The following is a 19,769-nucleotide window of genomic DNA, read 5'->3' as shown; positions in this document are numbered from 1 at the left end:
TTCCAAATGTGTGTGGGTAGAATATATATCCCACGGGGGTAAAATTGAAAAAAGTTATAAATAATTTTTTTGTTGGACTTAGTCATTTTTCCGGCGTTAATCAGACTTTCAGAGAGTGAAAATGTCAGTGAGCGTTCCGATTTCAGTTCCAGAGCGATTCGCCCGATGAGTTCTTGAAATTTAGTCGTTTTCAGCCAATTTTCTGAATTTTTGAAAATTTCACTTTTTTGTAAAAATATCCACTAAATGAGGGAATAATATGTGTAAGGGTACCCCAGGAGAGTTCCAAATGTGTGTGAGTAGAATATATATCCCACGGGGGTAAAACTGAAAAAAGTTGAAAAAACATTTTCTGAATTTTTGAAAATTTCACTTTTTTGAGAAAATATCCGCTAAATGAGGGAATAATATGTGTGAGGGTACCCCACGAGAGTTCCAAATGTGTGTGGTTAGAATATATATCCCAAGGGTGTAAAATTGAAAAAAGTTTAAAAAAATTTTTTTTTGGACTTATTCATTTTTCCGGAGTTTATCAGACTTTCAGAGAGGGGAAATGTCAGTGAGCATTCCGATTTCAGTTCCAGAGCGACTCGCCCGATGAGTTCTTGAAATTAAGTCGTTTTCAGCCAATTTTCAGAATTTTTGAAAATTTCACTTTTTTGTAAAAATATCCGCTAAATGCGGGAATAATATGTGTGAGGGTACCCCAGGAGAGTTCCAAATGAGTGGGTAGAATATATATCCCACGGTGGTAGAATTGAAAGAAGTTTAAAAACATTTTTTTTTGGACTTAGTCATTTTTCCGGAGTTTATCAGACTTTCAGAGAGGGGAAATGTCAGTGAGCATTCCGATTTCAGTTCCAGAGCGATTCGCCTGCTGAATCCTTGATATTTAGCCGTTTTCAGCCAATTTTCTGAATTTTTGAAAATTTCACTTTTTTTGTGAAAATATCCACTAAATGAGGGAATAATATGTGTGATGGTACCCCAGGAGAGTTCCAAATGTGTGTGGGTAGAATATATATCCCACGGGGGTAAAATTGAAAAAATGTTAAATCATTTTTTTTGGACTTAGTCATTTTTCAGGCGTTTAACAGACTTTCAGAGATGGGAAATGTCAGTGAGCATTCCGATTTCAGTTTCAGAGCGATTCATCCGATGAGTCCTTGATATTTAGTCGTTTTCAGCAAATTTTCAGAATTTTTGAACATTTCACTTTTTTGTGAAAATATCCACTAAATGAGGGAATAATATGTGTGATGGTACCCCAGGAGAGTTCCAAATGTGTGTGGGTAGAATATATATCCCACGGGGGTAAAACTGAAAAAAGTTTAAAAAACATTTTCTGAATTTTTGAAAATTTCACTTTTTTGTGAAAATATCCACTAAATGAGGGAATAATATGTGTGAGGGTACCCCAGGAGAGTTAAAATGTGTGTGGGTAGAATATATATCCCACGGGGGTAAAATTGAAAAGAGTTTAAAAAAAATTTTCTTTGTACTTAGTCATTTTTCCGGCGTTTATCAGACTTTCAGAGAGGGAAAATGTCAGTGAGTGTTCCGATTTCAGTTCCAGAGCGATTCGCCCGATGACTTCTTGATATTTAGTCGTTTTCAGCCAATTTTCTGAATTTTTCAAAATTTCACTTTTTTGTGAAAATATCCGCTAAATGAGGGAATAATATGTGTGAGGGTACCCCAGGAGAGTTCCAAATGTGTGTGGGTAGAATATATATCCCACGGTTGTAAAATTGAAAAAAGTTATAAATAATTTTTTTGTTGGACTTAGTCATTTTTCCGGCATTAATCAGACTTTCAGAGAGTGAAAATGTCAGTGAGCGTTCCGATTTCAGTTCCAGAGCGATTCGCCCGATGAGTTCTTGAAATTTAGTCGTTTTCAGCCAATTTTCTGAATTTTTGAAAATTTCACTTTTTTGTAAAAATATCCACTAAATGAGGGAATAATATGTGTAAGGGTACCCCAGGAGAGTTCCAAATGTGTGTGAGTAGAATATATATCCCACGGGGGTAAAACTGAAAAAAGTTGAAAAAACATTTTCTGAATTTTTGAAAATTTCACTTTTTTGAGAAAATATCCGCTAAATGAGGGAATAATATGTGTGAGGGTACCCCAGGAGAGTTCCAAATGAGTGGGTAGAATATATATCCCACGGTGGTAGAATTGAAAGAAGTTTAAAAACATTTTTTTTTGGACTTAGTCATTTTTCCGGAGTTTATCAGACTTTCAGAGAGGGGAAATGTCAGTGAGCATTCCGATTTCAGTTCCAGAGCGATTCGCCTGATGAATCCTTGATATTTAGCCGTTTTCAGCCAATTTTCTGAATTTTTGAAAATTTCACTTTTTTTGTGAAAATATCCACTAAATGAGGGAATAATATGTGTGATGGTACCCCAGGAGAGTTCCAAATGTGTGTGGGTAGAATATATATCCCACGGGGGTAAAATTGAAAAAATGTTAAATCATTTTTTTTGGACTTAGTCATTTTTCAGGGGTTTAACAGACTTTCAGAGAGGGGAAATGTCAGTGAGCATTCCGATTTCAGTTCCAGAGCGATTCATCCGATGAGTCCTTGATATTTAGTCGTTTTCAGCAAATTTTCAGAATTTTTGAAAATTTCACTTTTTTGTGAAAATATCCACTAAATGAGGGAATAATATGTGTGATGGTACCCCAGGAGAGTTCCAAATGTGTGTGGGTAGAATATATATCCCACGGGGGTAAAGCTGAAAAAAGTTTAAAAAACATTTTCTGAATTTTTGAAAATTTCACTTTTTTGTGAAAATATCCACTAAATGAGGGAATAATATGTGTGAGGGTACCCCAGGAGAGTTCCAAATGTGTGTGGGTAGAATATATATCCCACGGGGGTAAAATTGAAAAAATTTTAAAAACATTTTTTTTGGACTTAGTCATTTTTCAGGCGTTTATCAGACTTTCAGAGAGGGGAAATGTCAGTGAGCATTCCGATTTCAGTTCCAGAGCGATTCATCCGATGAGTCCTTGATATTTAGTCGTTTTCAGCCAATTTTCTGAATTTTTCAAAATTTCACTTTTTTGTGAAAATATCCGCTAAATGAGGGAATAATATGTGTGAGGGTACCCCAGGAGAGTTCCAAATGTGTGTGGGTAGAATATATATCCCACGGGGGTAAAATTGAAAAAAGTTATAAATAATTTTTTTGTTGGACTTAGTCATTTTTCCGGCGTTAATCAGACTTTCAGAGAGTGAAAATGTCAGTGAGCGTTCCGATTTCAGTTCCAGAGCGATTCGCCCGATGAGTTCTTGAAATTTAGTCGTTTTCAGCCAATTTTCTGAATTTTTGAAAATTTCACTTTTTTGTAAAAATATCCACTAAATGAGGGCATAATATGTGTAAGGGTACCCCAGGAGAGTTCCAAATGTGTGTGAGTAGAATATATATCCCACGGGGGTAAAACTGAAAAAAGTTGAAAAACATTTTCAGAATTTTTGAAAATTTCACTTTTTTGTGAAAATATCCGCTAAATGCGGGAATAATATGTGTGAGGGTACCCCAGGAGAGTTCCAAATGAGTGGTTAGAATATATATCCCACGGTGGTAGAATTGAAAGAAGTTTAAAAACATTTTTTTTTGGACTTAGTCATTTTTCCGGAGTTTATCAGACTTTCAGAGAGGGGAAATGTCAGTGAGCATTCCGATTTCAGTTCCAGAGCGATTTGCCTGATGAATCCTTGATATTTAGCCGTTTTCAGCCAATTTTCTGAATTTTTGAAAATTTCACTTTTTTTGTGAAAATATCCACTAAATGAGGGAATAATATGTGTGAGGGTACCCCAGGAGAGTTCCAAATGTGTGTGGGTAGAATATATATCCCACGGGGGTAAAACTGAAAAAAGTTTAAAAAACATTTTCTGAATTTTTGAAAATTTCACTTTTTTGTGAAAATATCCACTAAATGAGGGAATAATATGTGTGAGGGTACCCCAGGAGAGTTCCAAATGTGTGTGGGTAGAATATATATCCCACGGGGGTAAAACTGAAAAAATTTTAAAAACATTTTTTTTGGACTTAGTCATTTTTCAGGCGTTTATCAGACTTTCAGAGAGGGGAAATGTCAGTGAGCATTCCGATTTCAGTTCCAGAGCGATTCATCCGATGAGTCCTTGATATTTAGTCGTTTTCAGCCAATTTTCTGAATTTTTCAAAATTTCACTTTTTTGTGAAAATATCCGCTAAATGAGGGAATAATATGTGTGAGGGTACCCCAGGAGAGTTCCAAATGTGTGTGGGTAGAATATATATCCCACGGGGGTAAAATTGAAAAAAGTTATAAATAATTTTTTTGTTGGACTTAGTCATTTTTCCGGCGTTAATCAGACTTTCAGAGAGTGAAAATGTCAGTGAGCGTTCCGATTTCAGTTCCAGAGCGATTCGCCCGATGAGTTCTTGAAATTTAGTCGTTTTCAGCCAATTTTCTGAATTTTTGAAAATTTCACTTTTTTGTAAAAATATCCACTAAATGAGGGCATAATATGTGTAAGGGTACCCCAGGAGAGTTCCAAATGTGTGTGAGTAGAATATATATCCCACGGGGGTAAAACTGAAAAAAGTTGAAAAACATTTTCTGAATTTTTGAAAATTTTACTTTTTTGAGAAAATATCCGCTAAATGAGGGAATAATATGTGTGAGGGTACCCCAGGAGAGTTCCAAATGTGTGTGGTTAGAATATATATCCCAAGGGTGTAAAATTGAAAAAAGTTTAAAAAAATTTTTTTTTGGACTTATTCATTTTTCCGGAGTTTATCAGACTTTCAGAGAGGGGAAATGTCAGTGAGCATTCCGATTTCAGTTCCAGAGCGATTCGCCCGATGAGTTCTTGAAATTAAGTCGTTTTCAGCCAATTTTCAGAATTTTTGAAAATTTCACTTTTTTGTAAAAATATCCGCTAAATGAGGGAATAATATGTGTGAGGGTACCCCAGGAGAGTTCCAAATGAGTGGGTAGAATATATATCCCACGGTGGTAGAATTGAAAGAAGTTTAAAAACATTTTTTTTTGGACTTAGTCATTTTTCCGGAGTTTATCAGACTTTCAGAGAGGGGAAATGTCAGTGAGCATTCCGATTTCAGTTCCAGAGTGATTCGCCTGATGAATCCTTGATATTCAGCCGTTTTCAGCCAATTTTCTGAATTTTTGAAAATTTCACTTTTTTTATGAAAATATCCGCTAAATGAGGGAATAATATGTGTGAGGGTACCCCAGGAGAGTTCCAAATGTGTGTGGATAGAATATATATCCCAAGGGGGTAAAATTAAAAAGAGTTATAAATAATTTTTTTTTGGACTTAGTCATTTTTCAGGCGTTTATCAGACTTTCAGAGAGGGAAAATGTCAGTGAGCGTTAGGATTTCAGTTCCAGAGAAATTCGCCCAATGAGATCTTGACATTTAGTCGTTTTCAGCCAATTTTCTGAATGTTTGAAAATTTCACTTTTTTGTAAAAATATCCACTAAATGAGGGAATAATATGTGTGATGGTACCCCAGGAGAGTTCCAAATGTGTGTGGGTAGAATATATATCCCACGGGGGTAAAACTGAAAAAAGTTTAAAAAACATTTTCTGAATTTTTGAAAATTTCACTTTTTTGTGAAAATATCCACTAAATGAGGGAATAATATGTGTGAGGGTACCCCAGGAGAGTTAAAATGTGTGTGTGTAGAATATATATCCCACGGGGGTAAAATTGAAAAAATTTTAAAAACATTTTTTTTGGACTTAGTCATTTTTCAGGCGTTTATCAGACTTTCAGAGAGGGGAAATGTCAGTGAGCATTCCGATTTCAGTTCCAGAGCGATTCATCCGATGAGTCATTGATATTTAGTCGTTTTCAGCAAATTTTCTGAATTTTTGAAAATTTCACTTTTTTGTGAAAATATCCGCTAAATGAGGGAATAATATGTGTGAGGGTACCCCAGGAGAGTTCCAACTGTGTGTGGGTAGAATATATATCCCAAGGGGGTAAAATTGAAAAAAGTTTAAAAAAAATTTTCTTTGTACTTAGTCATTTTTCCGGCGTTTATCAGACTTTCAGAGAGGGAAAATGTCTGTGAGTGTTCCGATTTCAGTTCCAGAGCGATTCGCCCGATGACTTCTTGATATTTAGTCGTTTTCAGCCAATTTTCTGAATTTTTCAAAATTTCACTTTTTTGTGAAAATATCCGCTAAATGAGGGAATAATATGTGTGAGGGTACCCCAGGAGAGTTCCAAATGTGTGTGGGTAGAATATATATCCCACGGGGGTAAAATTGAAAAAAGTTATAAATAATTTTTTTGTTGGACTTAGTCATTTTTCCGGCGTTAATCAGACTTTCAGAGAGTGAAAATGTCAGTGAGCGTTCCGATTTCAGTTCCAGAGCGATTCGCCCGATGAGTTCTTGAAATTTAGTCGTTTTCAGCCAATTTTCTGAATTTTTGAAAATTTCACTTTTTTGTAAAAATATCCACTAAATGAGGGAATAATATGTGTAAGGGTACCCCAGGAGAGTTCCAAATGTGTGTGAGTAGAATATATATCCCACGGGGGTAAAACTGAAAAAAGTTGAAAAAACATTTTCTGAATTTTTGAAAATTTCACTTTTTTGAGAAAATATCCGCTAAATGAGGGAATAATATGTGTGAGGGTACCCCAGGAGAGTTCCAAATGTGTGTGGTTAGAATATATATCCCAAGGGTGTAAAATTGAAAAAAGTTTAAAAAAATTTTTTTTTGGACTTATTCATTTTTCCGGAGTTTATCAGACTTTCAGAGAGGGGAAATGTCAGTGAGCATTCCGATTTCAGTTCCAGAGCGACTCGCCCGATGAGTTCTTGAAATTAAGTCGTTTTCAGCCAATTTTCAGAATTTTTGAAAATTTCACTTTTTTGTGAAAATATCCACTAAATGAGGGAATAATATGTGTGAGGGTACCCCAGGAGAGTTCCAAATGTGTGTGGGTAGAATATACATCCCACGGGGGTAAAATTGATAAAATTTTAAAAACATTTTTTTTGGACTTAGTCATTTTTCAGGCGTTTATCAGACTTTCAGAGAGGGGAAATGTCAGTGAGCATTCCGATTTCAGTTCCAGAGCGATTCATCCGATGAGTCCTTGATATTTAGTCGTTTTCAGCAAATTTTCAGAATTTTTGAAAATTTCACTTTTTTGTGAAAATATCCGCTAAATGCGGGAATAATATGTGTGAGGGTACCCCAGGAGAGTTCCAAATGAGTGGTTAGAATATATATCCCACGGTGGTAGAATTGAAAGAAGTTTAAAAACATTTTTTTTTGGACTTAGTCATTTTTCCGGAGTTTATCAGACTTTCAGAGAGGGGAAATGTCAGTGAGCATTCCGATTTCAGTTCCAGAGCGATTTGCCTGATGAATCCTTGATATTTAGACGTTTTCAGCCAATTTTCTGAATTTTTGAAAATTTCACTTTTTTTGTGAAAATATCCACTAAATGAGGGAATAATATGTGTGATGGTACCCCAGGAGAGTTCCAAATGTGTGTGGGTAGAATATATATCCCACGGGGGTAAAATTGAAAAAATGTTAAAAACATTTTTTTTGGACTTAGTCATTTTTCAGGCGTTTATCAGACTTTCAGAGAGGGGAAATGTCAGTGAGCATTCCGATTTCAGTTCCAGAGCGATTCATCCGATGAGTCCTTGATATTTAGTCGTTTTCAGCAAATTTTCAGAATTTTTGAAAATTTTACTTTTTTGTAAAAATATCCACTAAATGAGGGAATAATATGTGTAAGGGTACCCCAGGAGAGTTCCAAATGTGTGTGAGTAGAATATATATCCCACGGGGGTAAAACTGAAAAAAGTTGAAAAAACATTTTCTGAATTTTTGAAAATTTCACTTTTTTGAGAAAATATCCGCTAAATGAGGGAATAATATGTGTGAGGGTACCCCAGGAGAGTTCCAAATGTGTGTGGGTAGAATATATATCCCACGGGGGTAAAATTGAAAAAAGTTGTAAATAATTTTTTTTTGGACTTGGTCATTAGTCTGGCGTTTATCAGACTTTCAGAGAGGGAGAATGCCAGTGAGTGTTCCGATTTCAGTTCCAGAGTGATTCGCCTGATGAGTTTTTGATATTTAGTCGTTTTCAGCCAATTTTCTGAATTTTTGAAAATGTCACTTTTTTGTAAAATTATCCGCTAAATGAGGGAATAATATGTGTGAGGGTACCCCAGGAGAGTTCCAAATGTGTGTGGGTAGAATATATATCCCAAGGGTGTAAAATTGAAAAAAGTTTAAAAAAATTTTTTTTTGGACTTAGTCATTTTTCTGGAGTTTATCAGACTTTCAGAGAGGGGAAATGTCAGTGAGCATTCCGATTTCAGTTCCAGAGCGACTCGCCCGATGAGTTCTTGAAATTAAGTCGTTTTCAGCCAATTTTCAGAATTTTTGAAAATTTCACTTTTTTGTAAAAATATCCGCTAAATGAGGGAATAATATGTGTGAGGGTACCCCAGAAGAGTTCCAAATGTGTGTGGGTAGAATATATATCCCACGGGGGTAAAATTCAAAAAAGTTTTAAAAAAAATTTTTTTGGACTTAGTCATTTTTCCGGCGTTTATCAGACTTTCAGAGAGGGGAAATGTCAGTGAGCATTCCGATTTCAGTTCCAAAGCGATTCATCCGATGAGTCCTTGATATTTAGTCGTTTTCAGCCAATTTTCTGAATTTTTGTTAATTTCACTTTTTTGTGAAAATATCCGCTAAATGAGGGAATAATATGTGTGAGAGTACCCCAGGAGAGTTCCAAATTTGTGTGGGTAAAATATGTATCCCACGGGGGTAAAATTGAAAAAAGTTGAAAAGAATTTTTTTTTGGACTTAGTCATTTTTCCGGCATTTATCAGACTTTCAGAGAGGGGAAATGTCAGTGGGCATTCCGATTTCAGTTCCAGAGCGATTCGCCTGATGAGTCCTTGATATTTAGTCGTTTTCAGCCAATTTTCTGAATTTTTGTTAATTTCACTTTTTTGTGAAAATATCCGCTAAATGAGGGAATAATATGTGTGAGGGTACCCCAGGAGAGTTCCAAATGTGTGTGGGTAGAATATATATCCCACGGGGTAAAATTGAAAACAGTTTAAAAATTAATTTTTTTGGACTTAGTCATTTTTCCGGCGTTTATCAGACTTTCAGAGAGGGGAAATGTCAGTGAGCATTCCGATTTCAGTTCCAGAGCGCTTCGCCCGATGAGTCCTTGATATTTAGTCGTTTTCATCCAATTTTCTGAATTTTTTAAAATGTCACTTTTTTTGTGAAAATATACGCTAAATGAGGGAATAATATGTGTGAGCGTACCCCAGGAGAGTTCCAAATGTGTGTGGGTAGAATATATATCCCACGGGGGTAAAATTGAAAAAAGTTTTAAAAAATTTTTTTTTGGACTTAGTCATTTTTCCGGCGTTTATCAGACTTTCAGAGAGGGAAAATGTTTGTGAGTGTTACGATTTCAGTTCCAGAGCGATTCGCCCGATGAGTCCTTGATGTTTAGTCATTTTCAGCCAATTTTCGGAATTTTTTAAAATTTCACTTTTTTGTGAAAATATCCACTAAATGAGGGAATAATATGTGTGAGGGAACACCAGGAGAGTTCCAAATGTGTGTGGGTAGAATATATATCCCACAGGGGTAAAATTGAAAAAAGTTTAAAAGAATTTTTTTTTGAACTTAGACATTTTTCCGGCGTTTATCAGACTTTCAGAGAGGGGAAATGTCAGTGAGCATTCCGATTTCAGTTCCAGAGCGATTCGCCCGATGAGTCCTTGATATTTAGTCGTTTTGAGCCAATTTTCATAATTTTTGAAAATTTCACTTTTTTGTGAAAATATCTGCTAAATGAGGGAATAATATGTGTGAGGGTACCCCAGGAGAGTTCCAAATGTCTGTGGGTAGAATATATATCCCACGGGGGTAAAATTGAAAAGAGTTGAACATTTTTTTTTTGGACTTAGTCATTTTTCCGGAGTTTATCAGACTTTCAGAGAGGGGAAATGTCAGTGAGCATTCCGATTTCAGTTCCAGAGCGATTCACCCAATGAGTTCTTGATATTTAGTCGTTTTCAGCCAATTTTCTGAATTTTTGAAAATTTCACTTTTTTGTGAAAATATCCGCTAAATGAGGGAATAATATGTGTGAGGGTACCCAAGGAGAGTTCAAAATGTGTGTGGGTAGAATATGTATCCCACGGGTGTAAAATTGAAAAAAGTTGAAAAAATTTTTTTTTCGACTTTGTTATTTTTCCGGCGTTTATCAGACTTTCAGAGAGGGGAAATGTCAGAGAGTGTTACGATTTCAGTTCCAGAGTGATTCGCCCGATGAGTCCTTGATATTTAGTCGTTTTCAGCCAATTTTCTGAATTTTTGAAAATTTCAATTTTTTGTGAAAATATCCGATAAATGAGGGAATAATATGTGTGATGGCAGACGAGGAGAGTTCCAAATGTGTGTGGGTAGAATATATATCCCACGGGGGTAAAATTGAAAAAAGTTTAAAAGAATTTTTTTTTGGACTTAGTCATTTTTCCGGTGTTTATCAGACTTTCAGTGATAGGAAATGTCAGTGAGCAATCCGATTTCAGTTCCAGAGCGATTCGCCCAATGAGTCCTTGATATTTAGTCGCTTTCAGCCAATTTTCTGAAATTTTGAAAATTTCACTTTTTTGTGAAATTATCCGCTAAATGAGGGAATAATATGTGTGAGCGTACCCCAGGAGAGTTCCAAATGTGTGTGGGTAGAATATATATCCCACGGGGGTAAAATTGAAAAAAGTTGAAACAAATTTTTTTTTGGACTTAGTCATTTTTCCGCCGTTTATCAGACTTTCAGAGAGGGGAAATGTCAATGAGCATTCCGATTTCAGTTCCAGGGCGATTCGCCCGATGAGTCCTTGATATTTAGTGGTTTTCATCCAATTTTCTGAATTTTTTAAAATTTCACTTTTTTGTGAAATTATCCGCTAAATGAGGGAATAATATGTGTGAGCGTACCCCAGGAGAGTTCCAAATGTGTGTGGGTAGAATATATATCCCACGGGGTTAAAATTGAAAAAAGTTTTAAAAAATTTTTTTTTGGACTTAGTCATTTTTCCGGCGTTTATCAGACTTTCAGAGAGGGGAAATGTCAGTCAGTGTTACGATTTCAGTTCCAGAGCGATTTGCCTGATGAGTCCTTGATATTTAATCGTTTTCAGCCAATTTTCTGAAATTTTGAAAATTTCACTTTTTTGTGAAAATATCCGCTAAATGAGGGAATAATATGTGTGATGGTACCCCAGGAGAGTTCCAAATGTATGTTGGTAGAATATATATCCCACAGGGGTAAAATTGAAAATAGTTGAAAAATTTTTTTTTTTGGACTTAGTCATTTTTCCGTTGTTTATCAGACTTTCAGAGAGGGGAAATGTTAGTGAGCATTCCGATTTCAGTTCCAGAGCGATTCGCCCAATGAGTCCTTGATATTTAGTCGTTTTCAGCCAATTTTCAGAATTTTTGAAAATTTCACTTTTATGTGAAAATATCTGCTAAATGAGGGAATAATATGTGTGAGGGTACACCAGGAGAGTTCCAAATATGTGTGGATAGAATATATATCCCACGGGGGTAAAATTGAAAAAAGTTTAAAAATTTTTTTTTTGTACTTAGTCATTTTTAAGGCGTTTATCAGTCTTTCAGAGAGGGGAAATTTCAGTGAGCGCTCTGATTTCAGTTCCAGAGCGATTCGCCCGATGAGCCCTTGATATTTAATCGTTTTCAGCCAATTTTCTGAATTTTTGAAAATGTCACTTTTTTTTGAAAATATCCGCTAAATGAGGGAATCATATGTGTGAGGGTACCCCAGGAGAGTTCCAAATGTATGTGGGTAGAATATATATCCAACGGGAGTAAAATTGAAAAAAGTTGAAAAAAATTTTTTTTTTGGACTTAGTCATTTTTCCGGTGTTTATCAGACTTTCAGAGAGGGGAAATGTCAGTGAGCATTCCGATTTCAGTTCCAGAGCGATTCACCCAATGAGTCCTTGATATTTAGTCGTTTTCAGCCAACTTTCTGAGTTTTTGAAAATTTCACTTTTTTGTGAAAATATCCGCTAAATTAGGGAATAATATATGTGAGGGTACACCAGGAGAGCTCCAAATGTGTGTGGGTAGAATATATATCCCACGGGGGTAAAATTGAAAAGAGTTGAAAAAATTTTTTTTTGGACTTAGTCATTTTTCCGGTGTTTATCAGACTTTCAGTGATAGGAAATGTCAGTGAGCAATCCGATTTCAGTTCCAGAGCGATTCGCCCAATGAGTCCTTGATATTTAGTCGCTTTCAGCCAATTTTCTGAAATTTTGAAAATTTCACTTTTTTGTGAAAATATCCACTAAATGAGGGAATAATATGTGTGAGGGTACACCAGGAGTGTTCCAAATGTGTGTGGGTAGAATATATATCCCACAGGGGTAAAATTTAAAAAAGTTTAAAATAATTTTTTTTTGGACTTACTCATTTTTCCGGCATTTATCAGATTTTTAGAGAGGGGAAATGTCAGTGAGCATTCCGATTTCAGTTCCAGAGCTATTCGCCCAATGAGTCCTTGATATTTAGTCATTTTCAGCCAATTTTCTGAATTTTTGAAAAATTCACTTTTTTGTGAAAATATCCGCTAAATGAGGGAATAATATGTGTGAGGGAACACCAGGAGAGTTCCAAATGTGTGTGGTTAGAATATATATCCCACATGGGTAAAATTGAAAAAAGTTTAAAAGAGTTTTTTTTGGACTTAGACATTTTTCCGGCGTTTATCAGACTTTCAGAGAGGGGAAATGTCAGTGAGCATTCCGATTTCAGTTCCAGAGCGATTCGCCCGATGAGTCCTTGATATTTAGTCGTTTTGAGCCAATTTTCATAATTTTTGAAAATTTCACTTTTTTGTGAAAATATCTGCTAAATGAGGGAATAATATGTGTGATGGCAGACGAGGAGAGTTCCAAATGTGTGTGGGTAGAATATATATCCCACGGGGGTAAAATTGAAAAAAGTTTAAAAGAATTTTTTTTTGGACTTAGTCATTTTTCCGGTGTTTATCAGACTTTCAGAGAGGGGAAATTTCAGTGAGCATTCCGATTTCAGTTCCAGAGCGAATCGCCCGATGAGCCCTTGATATTTAATCGTTTTCAGCCAATTTTCAGAATTTTTGAAAATATCACTTTTTTGTGAAAATATCCGCTAAATGAGGGAATAATATGTGTGATGGTAGACGAGGAGAGTTCCAAATGTGTGTGGGTAGAATATACATCCCACGGGGGTAAAATTGAAAAAAGTTGAAAAATTTTTTTTTTTTTCTTACTCATTTTTCCAGCGTTTATCAGACTTTCAGAGAGGGGAAATGTCAGTGAGCATTCCAATTTCAGTTCCAGAGTGATTCGCCCGATGAGTCCTTGATATTTAGTTGTTTTCAGCCAAATTTCAGAATTTTTGAAAATTTCACTTTTTTGTGAAAATATCCGCTAAATGAGGGAATAATATGTGTGAGGATACCCCAGGAGAGTTCCAAATGTGTGTGGGTAGAATATATATCCCACAGGGGTAAAATTGAAAAGAGTTGAAAATTTTTTTTTTTTGGACTTAGTCATTTTTCCGCTGTTTATCAGACTTTCAGAGAGGGGAAAGGTCAGTGAGTGTTACGATTTCAGTTCCAGAGCGATTCACCCAATGAGTCCTTGATATTTAGTCGTTTTCAGCCAATTTTCTGAATTTTTGAAAATGTCACTTTTTTGTGAAAATATCCGATAAATGAGGGAATAATATGTGTGAGGGTACCCCAGGAGAGTTCCAAATGTGTGTGGGTAGAATATATATCCCACGGGGGTAAAATTGAAAAAAGTTGAAAAAAAATTTTTTTGGACTTTCTCATTTTTCCGGCGTTTATCAGACTTTCAGAGAGGGGAAATGTCAGTGAGCATTCCGATTTCAGTTCCAGAGCAATTCGCCCGATGAGTCCTTGATATTTAGTGTTTTGAGCCAATTTTCATAATTTTTGAAAATTTCACTTTTTTGTGAAAATAGCTGCTAAATGAGGGAATAATATGTGTGAGGGTACCCCAGGAGAGTTCCAAATGTGTGTGGGTAGAATATATATCCCACAGGGGTAAAATTGAAAAAAGTTTAAAAGAATTTTTTTTTGAACTTAGACATTTTTCCGGCGTTTATCAGACTTTCAGAGAGGGGAAATGTCAGTGAGCATTCCGATTTCAGTTCCAGAGCGATTCGCCCGATGAGTCCTTGATATTTAGTCGTTTTGAGCCAATTTTCATAATTTTTGAAAATTTCACTTTTTTGTGAAAATATCTGCTAAATGAGGGAATAATATGTGTGAGGGTACCCCAGGAGAGTTCCAAATGTGTGTGGGTAGAATATATATCCCACGGGGGTAAAATTGAAAAGAGTTGAACATTTTTTTTTTGGACTTAGTCATTTTTCCGGAGTTTATCAGACTTTCAGAGAGGGGAAATGTCAGTGAGCATTCCGAATTCAGTTCCAGAGCGATTCACCCAATGAGTTCTTGATATTTAGTAGTTTTCAGCCAATTTTCTGAATTTTTGAAAATTTCACTTTTTTGTGAAAATATCCGCTAAATGAGGGAATAATATGTGTGAGGGTACCCAAGGAGAGTTCAAAATGTGTGTGGGTAGAATATGTATCCCACGGGTGTAAAATTGAAAAAAGTTGAAAAAAATTTTTTTTTCGACTTTGTTATTTTTCCGGCGTTTATCAGACTTTCAGAGAGGGGAAATGTCAGAGAGTGTTACGATTTCAGTTCCAGAGTGATTCGCCCGATGAGTCCTTGATATTTAGTCGTTTTCAGCCAATTTTCTGAATTTTTGAAAATTTCAATTTTTTGTGAAAATATCCGATAAATGAGGGAATAATATGTGTGATGGCAGACGAGGAGAGTTCCAAATGTGTGTGGGTAGAATATATATCCCACGGGGGTAAAATTGAAAAAAGTTTAAAAGAATTTTTTTTTGGACTTAGTCATTTTTCCGGTGTTTATCAGACTTTCAGAGAGGGGAAATTTCAGTGAGCATTCCGATTTCAGTTCCAGAGCGAATCGCCCGATGAGCCCTTGATATTTAATCGTTTTCAGCCAATTTTCAGAATTTTTGAAAATATCACTTTTTTGTGAAAATATCCGCTAAATGAGGGAATAATATGTGTGATGGTAGACGAGGAGAGTTCCAAATGTGTGTGGGTAGAATATACATCCCACGGGGGTAAAATTGAAAAAAGTTGAAAATTTTTTTTTTTTTTCTTACTCATTTTTCCAGCGTTTATCAGACTTTCAGAGAGGGGAAATGTCAGTGAGCATTCCAATTTCAGTTCCAGAGTGATTCGCCCGATGAGTCCTTGATATTTAGTTGTTTTCAGCCAAATTTCAGAATTTTTGAAAATTTCACTTTTTTGTGAAAATATCCGCTAAATGAGGGAATAATATGTGTGAGGATACCCCAGGAGAGTTCCAAATGTGTGTGGGTAGAATATATATCCCACAGGGGTAAAATTGAAAAGAGTTGAAAAGAATTTTTTTTTGAACTTAGACATTTTTCAGGCGTTTATCAGACTTTCAGAGAGGGGAAATGTCAATGAGTGTTATGATTTCAGCTCCAGAGCGATTCGCCCGATGAGTCCTTGATATTTAGTTGTTTTCAGCCAATTTTCGAAAATTTCACTTTTTTTGTGAAAATATCCGCTAATTGAAGGAATAATATGTGTGGGTACCCCAGGAGAGTTCCAAATGTGTGTGGGTAGAATATAGATCCCACGGGGGTAAAATTGAAAAAAGTTGAAAAGACTTTTATTTTGGACTTAGTCATTTTTCCGGCATTTATCAGACTTTCAGAGAGGGGAAATTTCAGTGAGCGTTCCGATTTCAGTTCCAGAGCGATTCGCCCAATGAGTCCTTGATATTTTGTCGTTTTCAGGGAATTTTCAGAGTTTTTGAAAATTTCACTTCTTTGTAAAAATATCCGCTAAATGAGGGAATAATATGTGTGGGTACTCCAGGAGAGTTCCAAATGTGTGTGGGTAGAATATATATCAAATGGGGGTAAAATTGAAAATAGTTGAAAAGAATTTTATTTTGGACTTAGTCATTTTTCCGGCGTTTATCAGACTTTCAGAGAGGAGAAATGTCAGTGAGCATTCCGATTTCAGTTCCAGAGTGATTCGCCCAAAGAGTCCTTGATATTTAGTCGTTTTCAGCCAATTTTCAGAATTTTTGAAAATTTCACTTTTTTGTGAAAATATCTGCTAAATGAGGGAGTAATATGTGAGGGTACCCCAGGATAGTTCCAAATGTGTGTGGGTAGAATATATATCCCACGGGGGTAAAATTGAAAATTGTTGAAAAGAATTTTATTTTGGACTTAGTCATTCTTCCGGCGTTTATCAGACTCTCAGAGAGAGGAAATGTCAGTGAGCATTCCGATTTCAGTTCCAGAGCGATTCGCTAAATGATTCCTTGATGTTTAGTCATTTTCAGCCAATTTTCAAAAATTTCACTTTATTGTGAAAATATCCGCTAAATGAGGGAATATGTGTGGGTACCTCAGGAGAGTTCCAAATGTGTGTGGGTAGAATATATATCCCACGGGGGTAAAATTGAAAGTAGTTGAAAAGAATTTTATTTTGGACTTAGTCATTTTTCCGGCGTTTATCAGACTTTCAGAGAGGGGAAATGTCAGTGAGCATTCCGATTTCAGTTCCAGAGCGATTCGCCCGATGAGTCCTTGATATTTAGTCGTTTTCAGCCAATTTTCTGAATTTTTGAAAATTTCACTTTTTTGTGAAAATATCCGCTAAATAAGGGAATAATATTTGTGAGGGTACCCCAGGAGAGTTCCAAATGTGTGTGGGTAGAATATATATCCCAAGGGGGTAAAATTGAAAGTAGTTGAAAAGAATTTTATTTTGGACATAGTCATTTTTCCGGCGTTTATCAGACTTTCAGAGAGGGGAAATGTCAGTGAACATTCCGATTTCAGTTCCAGAGCGATTCGCCCAATGAGTCCTTGATATTTAGTCGTTTTCAGACAATTTTCAGAATTTTTTAAAATTTCACATTTTTGTGAATATATCTGCTAAATGAGGGAATAATATGTGTGAGGGTGCACCAGGATAGTTCCAAATGTGTGTGGGTGGAATATATATCCCACTGGGGTAAAATTGAAAATTGTTAAGAAGAATTTTATTTTGGAATTAGTCATTTTTCCGGCGTTTATCAGACTTTCAGAGAGGGGAAATGTCAGTGAGCATTCCGATTTCAGTTCCTGAGCGATTCACCCGATGAGTCCTTGATATTTAGTCATTTTCAGCCAATTTTCTGAATTTTTGAAAATTTCACTTTTTTGTGAAAATATCCACTAAATGAGGGAATAACATTTGTGAGGATACCCCAGGAGAGTTCCAAATGTGTGTGGGTAGAATATATATCCCACTGGGGTAAAATTGAAAATTGTTGAAAAGAATTTTATTTTGGACTTAGTCATTTTTCCGGCGTTTATCAGACTTTCAGAGAGGGGAAATGTCAGTGAGCATTTCGATTTCAGTTCCTGAGCGATTCACTCGATGAGTCCTTGATATTTAGTTGTGAATTTTCAGACAATTTTCTGAATTTTTGAAAATTTCACTTTTTTGAGAAAATATCCGCTAAATGAGGGAATAATATTTGTGAGGGTACCCCAGGAGAGTTCCAAATGTGTGTGGGTAGAATATATATCCCACAGGGGTAAAATTTAAAAAAGTTTAAAAAATTTTTTTTTTGGACTTAGTCATTTTTCCGGCATTTATCAGACTTTCAGAGAGGGGAAATTTCAGTGAGCGTTCCGATTTCAGTTCCAGAGCGATTCGCCCAATGAGTCCTTGATATTTAGTCATTTTCAGCCAATTTTCTGAATTTTTGAAAATTTCACTTTTTTGTGAAAATATCTGCTAAATGAGGGAGTAATATGTGTGAGGGTACCCCAGGATAGTTCCAAATGTGTGTGGGTAGAATATATATCCCACGGGGATAAAATTGAAAATTGTTGAAAAGAATTTTATTTTGGACTTAGTCATTCTTCCGGCGTTTATCAGACTCTCAGAGAGGGGAAATGTCAGTGAGCATTCCGATTTCAGTTCCAGAGCGATTCGCCCTATGAGTCCTTGATATTTAGTCGTTTTCAGACAATTTTCAGAATTTTTTAAAATTTCACATTTTTGTGAATATATCTGCTAAATGAGGGAATAATATGTGTGAGGATGCACCAGGATAGTTCCAAATGTGTTTGAGTAGAATTTAAATCCCACGGGGGTAAAATTGAAAATAGTTGAAAAGAATTTTATTTTGGACTTAGTCATTTTTCTGGCGTGTATCAGAATCTCAGAGAGGGGAAATGTCAGTGAGCATTCCGATTTCATTTCCAGAGCGATTCACCCGATGAGTCCTTGATATTAAGTCGTTTTCAGCCAATTTTCTGAATTTTTGAAAATTTCACTTTTTTTGTGAAAATATCTGCTAAATGAGGGAATAATATGTGTGAGGGTACCCGAGGATAGTTCCAAATGTGTGTGGGTAGAATATATATCCCACGGGGGTAAAGTTGAAAATTGTTGAAAAGAATTTTTGTTTGGACTTAGTCATTTTTCTGGCGTTTATCAGACTTTCAGAGAGGGGAAATGTCAGTGAGCCTTCCGATTTCAGTTCCAGAGCGATTCGCCCAATGAGTCCTTGATATTTAATCGTTTTCAGACAATTTTCAGAATTTTTTAAAATTTCACATTTTTGTGAAAATATCTGCTAAATGAGGGAATAATATGTGTGAGGGTGCACCAGGATAGTTCCAAATGTGTGTGGGTAGAAAATATATCCCACTGGGGTAAAATTGAAAAAAGTTGAAAAGAATTTTATTTTGGACTTAGTCATTCTTCCGGCGTTTATCAGACTCTCAGAGAGGGGAAATGTCAGTGAGCATTCCGATTTCAGTTCCAGAGCGATTCGCTAAATGATTCCTTGATGTTTAGTCGTTTTCAGACAATTTTCAAAAATTTCACTTTTTTGTGAAAATATCCGCTAAATGAGGGAATAATATGTGTGGGTACCTCAGGAGAGTTCCAAATGTATGTGGGTAGAATACATATCCCACGGGGGTATAATTGAAAAAAGTTGAAAAGAATTTTATTTTGGACTTAGTCATTTTTCCGGCGTTTATCAGACTTTCAGACAGGGGAAATGTCAGTGAGCATTCCGATTTCAGTTCCAGAGCGATTCACCCGATGAGTCCTTGATATTAAGTCGTTTTCAGCCAATTTTCTGAATTTTTGAAAATTTCACTTTTTTTGTGAAAATATCTGCTAAATGAGGGAATAATATGTGTGAGGGTACCCGAGGATAGTTCCAAATGTGTGTGGGTAGAATATATATCCCACGGGGGTAAAGTTGAAAATTGTTGAAAATAATTTTTTTTTGGACTTAGTCATTTTTCTGGCGTTTATCAGACTTTCAGAGAGGGGAAATGTCAGTGAGCCTTCCGATTTCAGTTCCAGAGCGATTCGCCCAATGAGTCCTTGATATTTAGTTGTTTTCAGACAATTTTCAGAATTTTTTAAAATTTCACATTTTTGTGAATATATCTGCTAAATGAGGGAATAATATGTGTGAGGGTGCACCAGG

This window comes from Phyllobates terribilis, unplaced genomic scaffold (genome assembly GCF_046119375.1).
Source record: "Phyllobates terribilis strain yellow unplaced genomic scaffold, ASM4611937v1 Scaffold_3__8_contigs__length_932513732, whole genome shotgun sequence".
Taxonomy (NCBI): domain Eukaryota; kingdom Metazoa; phylum Chordata; class Amphibia; order Anura; family Dendrobatidae; genus Phyllobates; species Phyllobates terribilis.
This window is presented reverse-complemented; position numbering follows the sequence as displayed.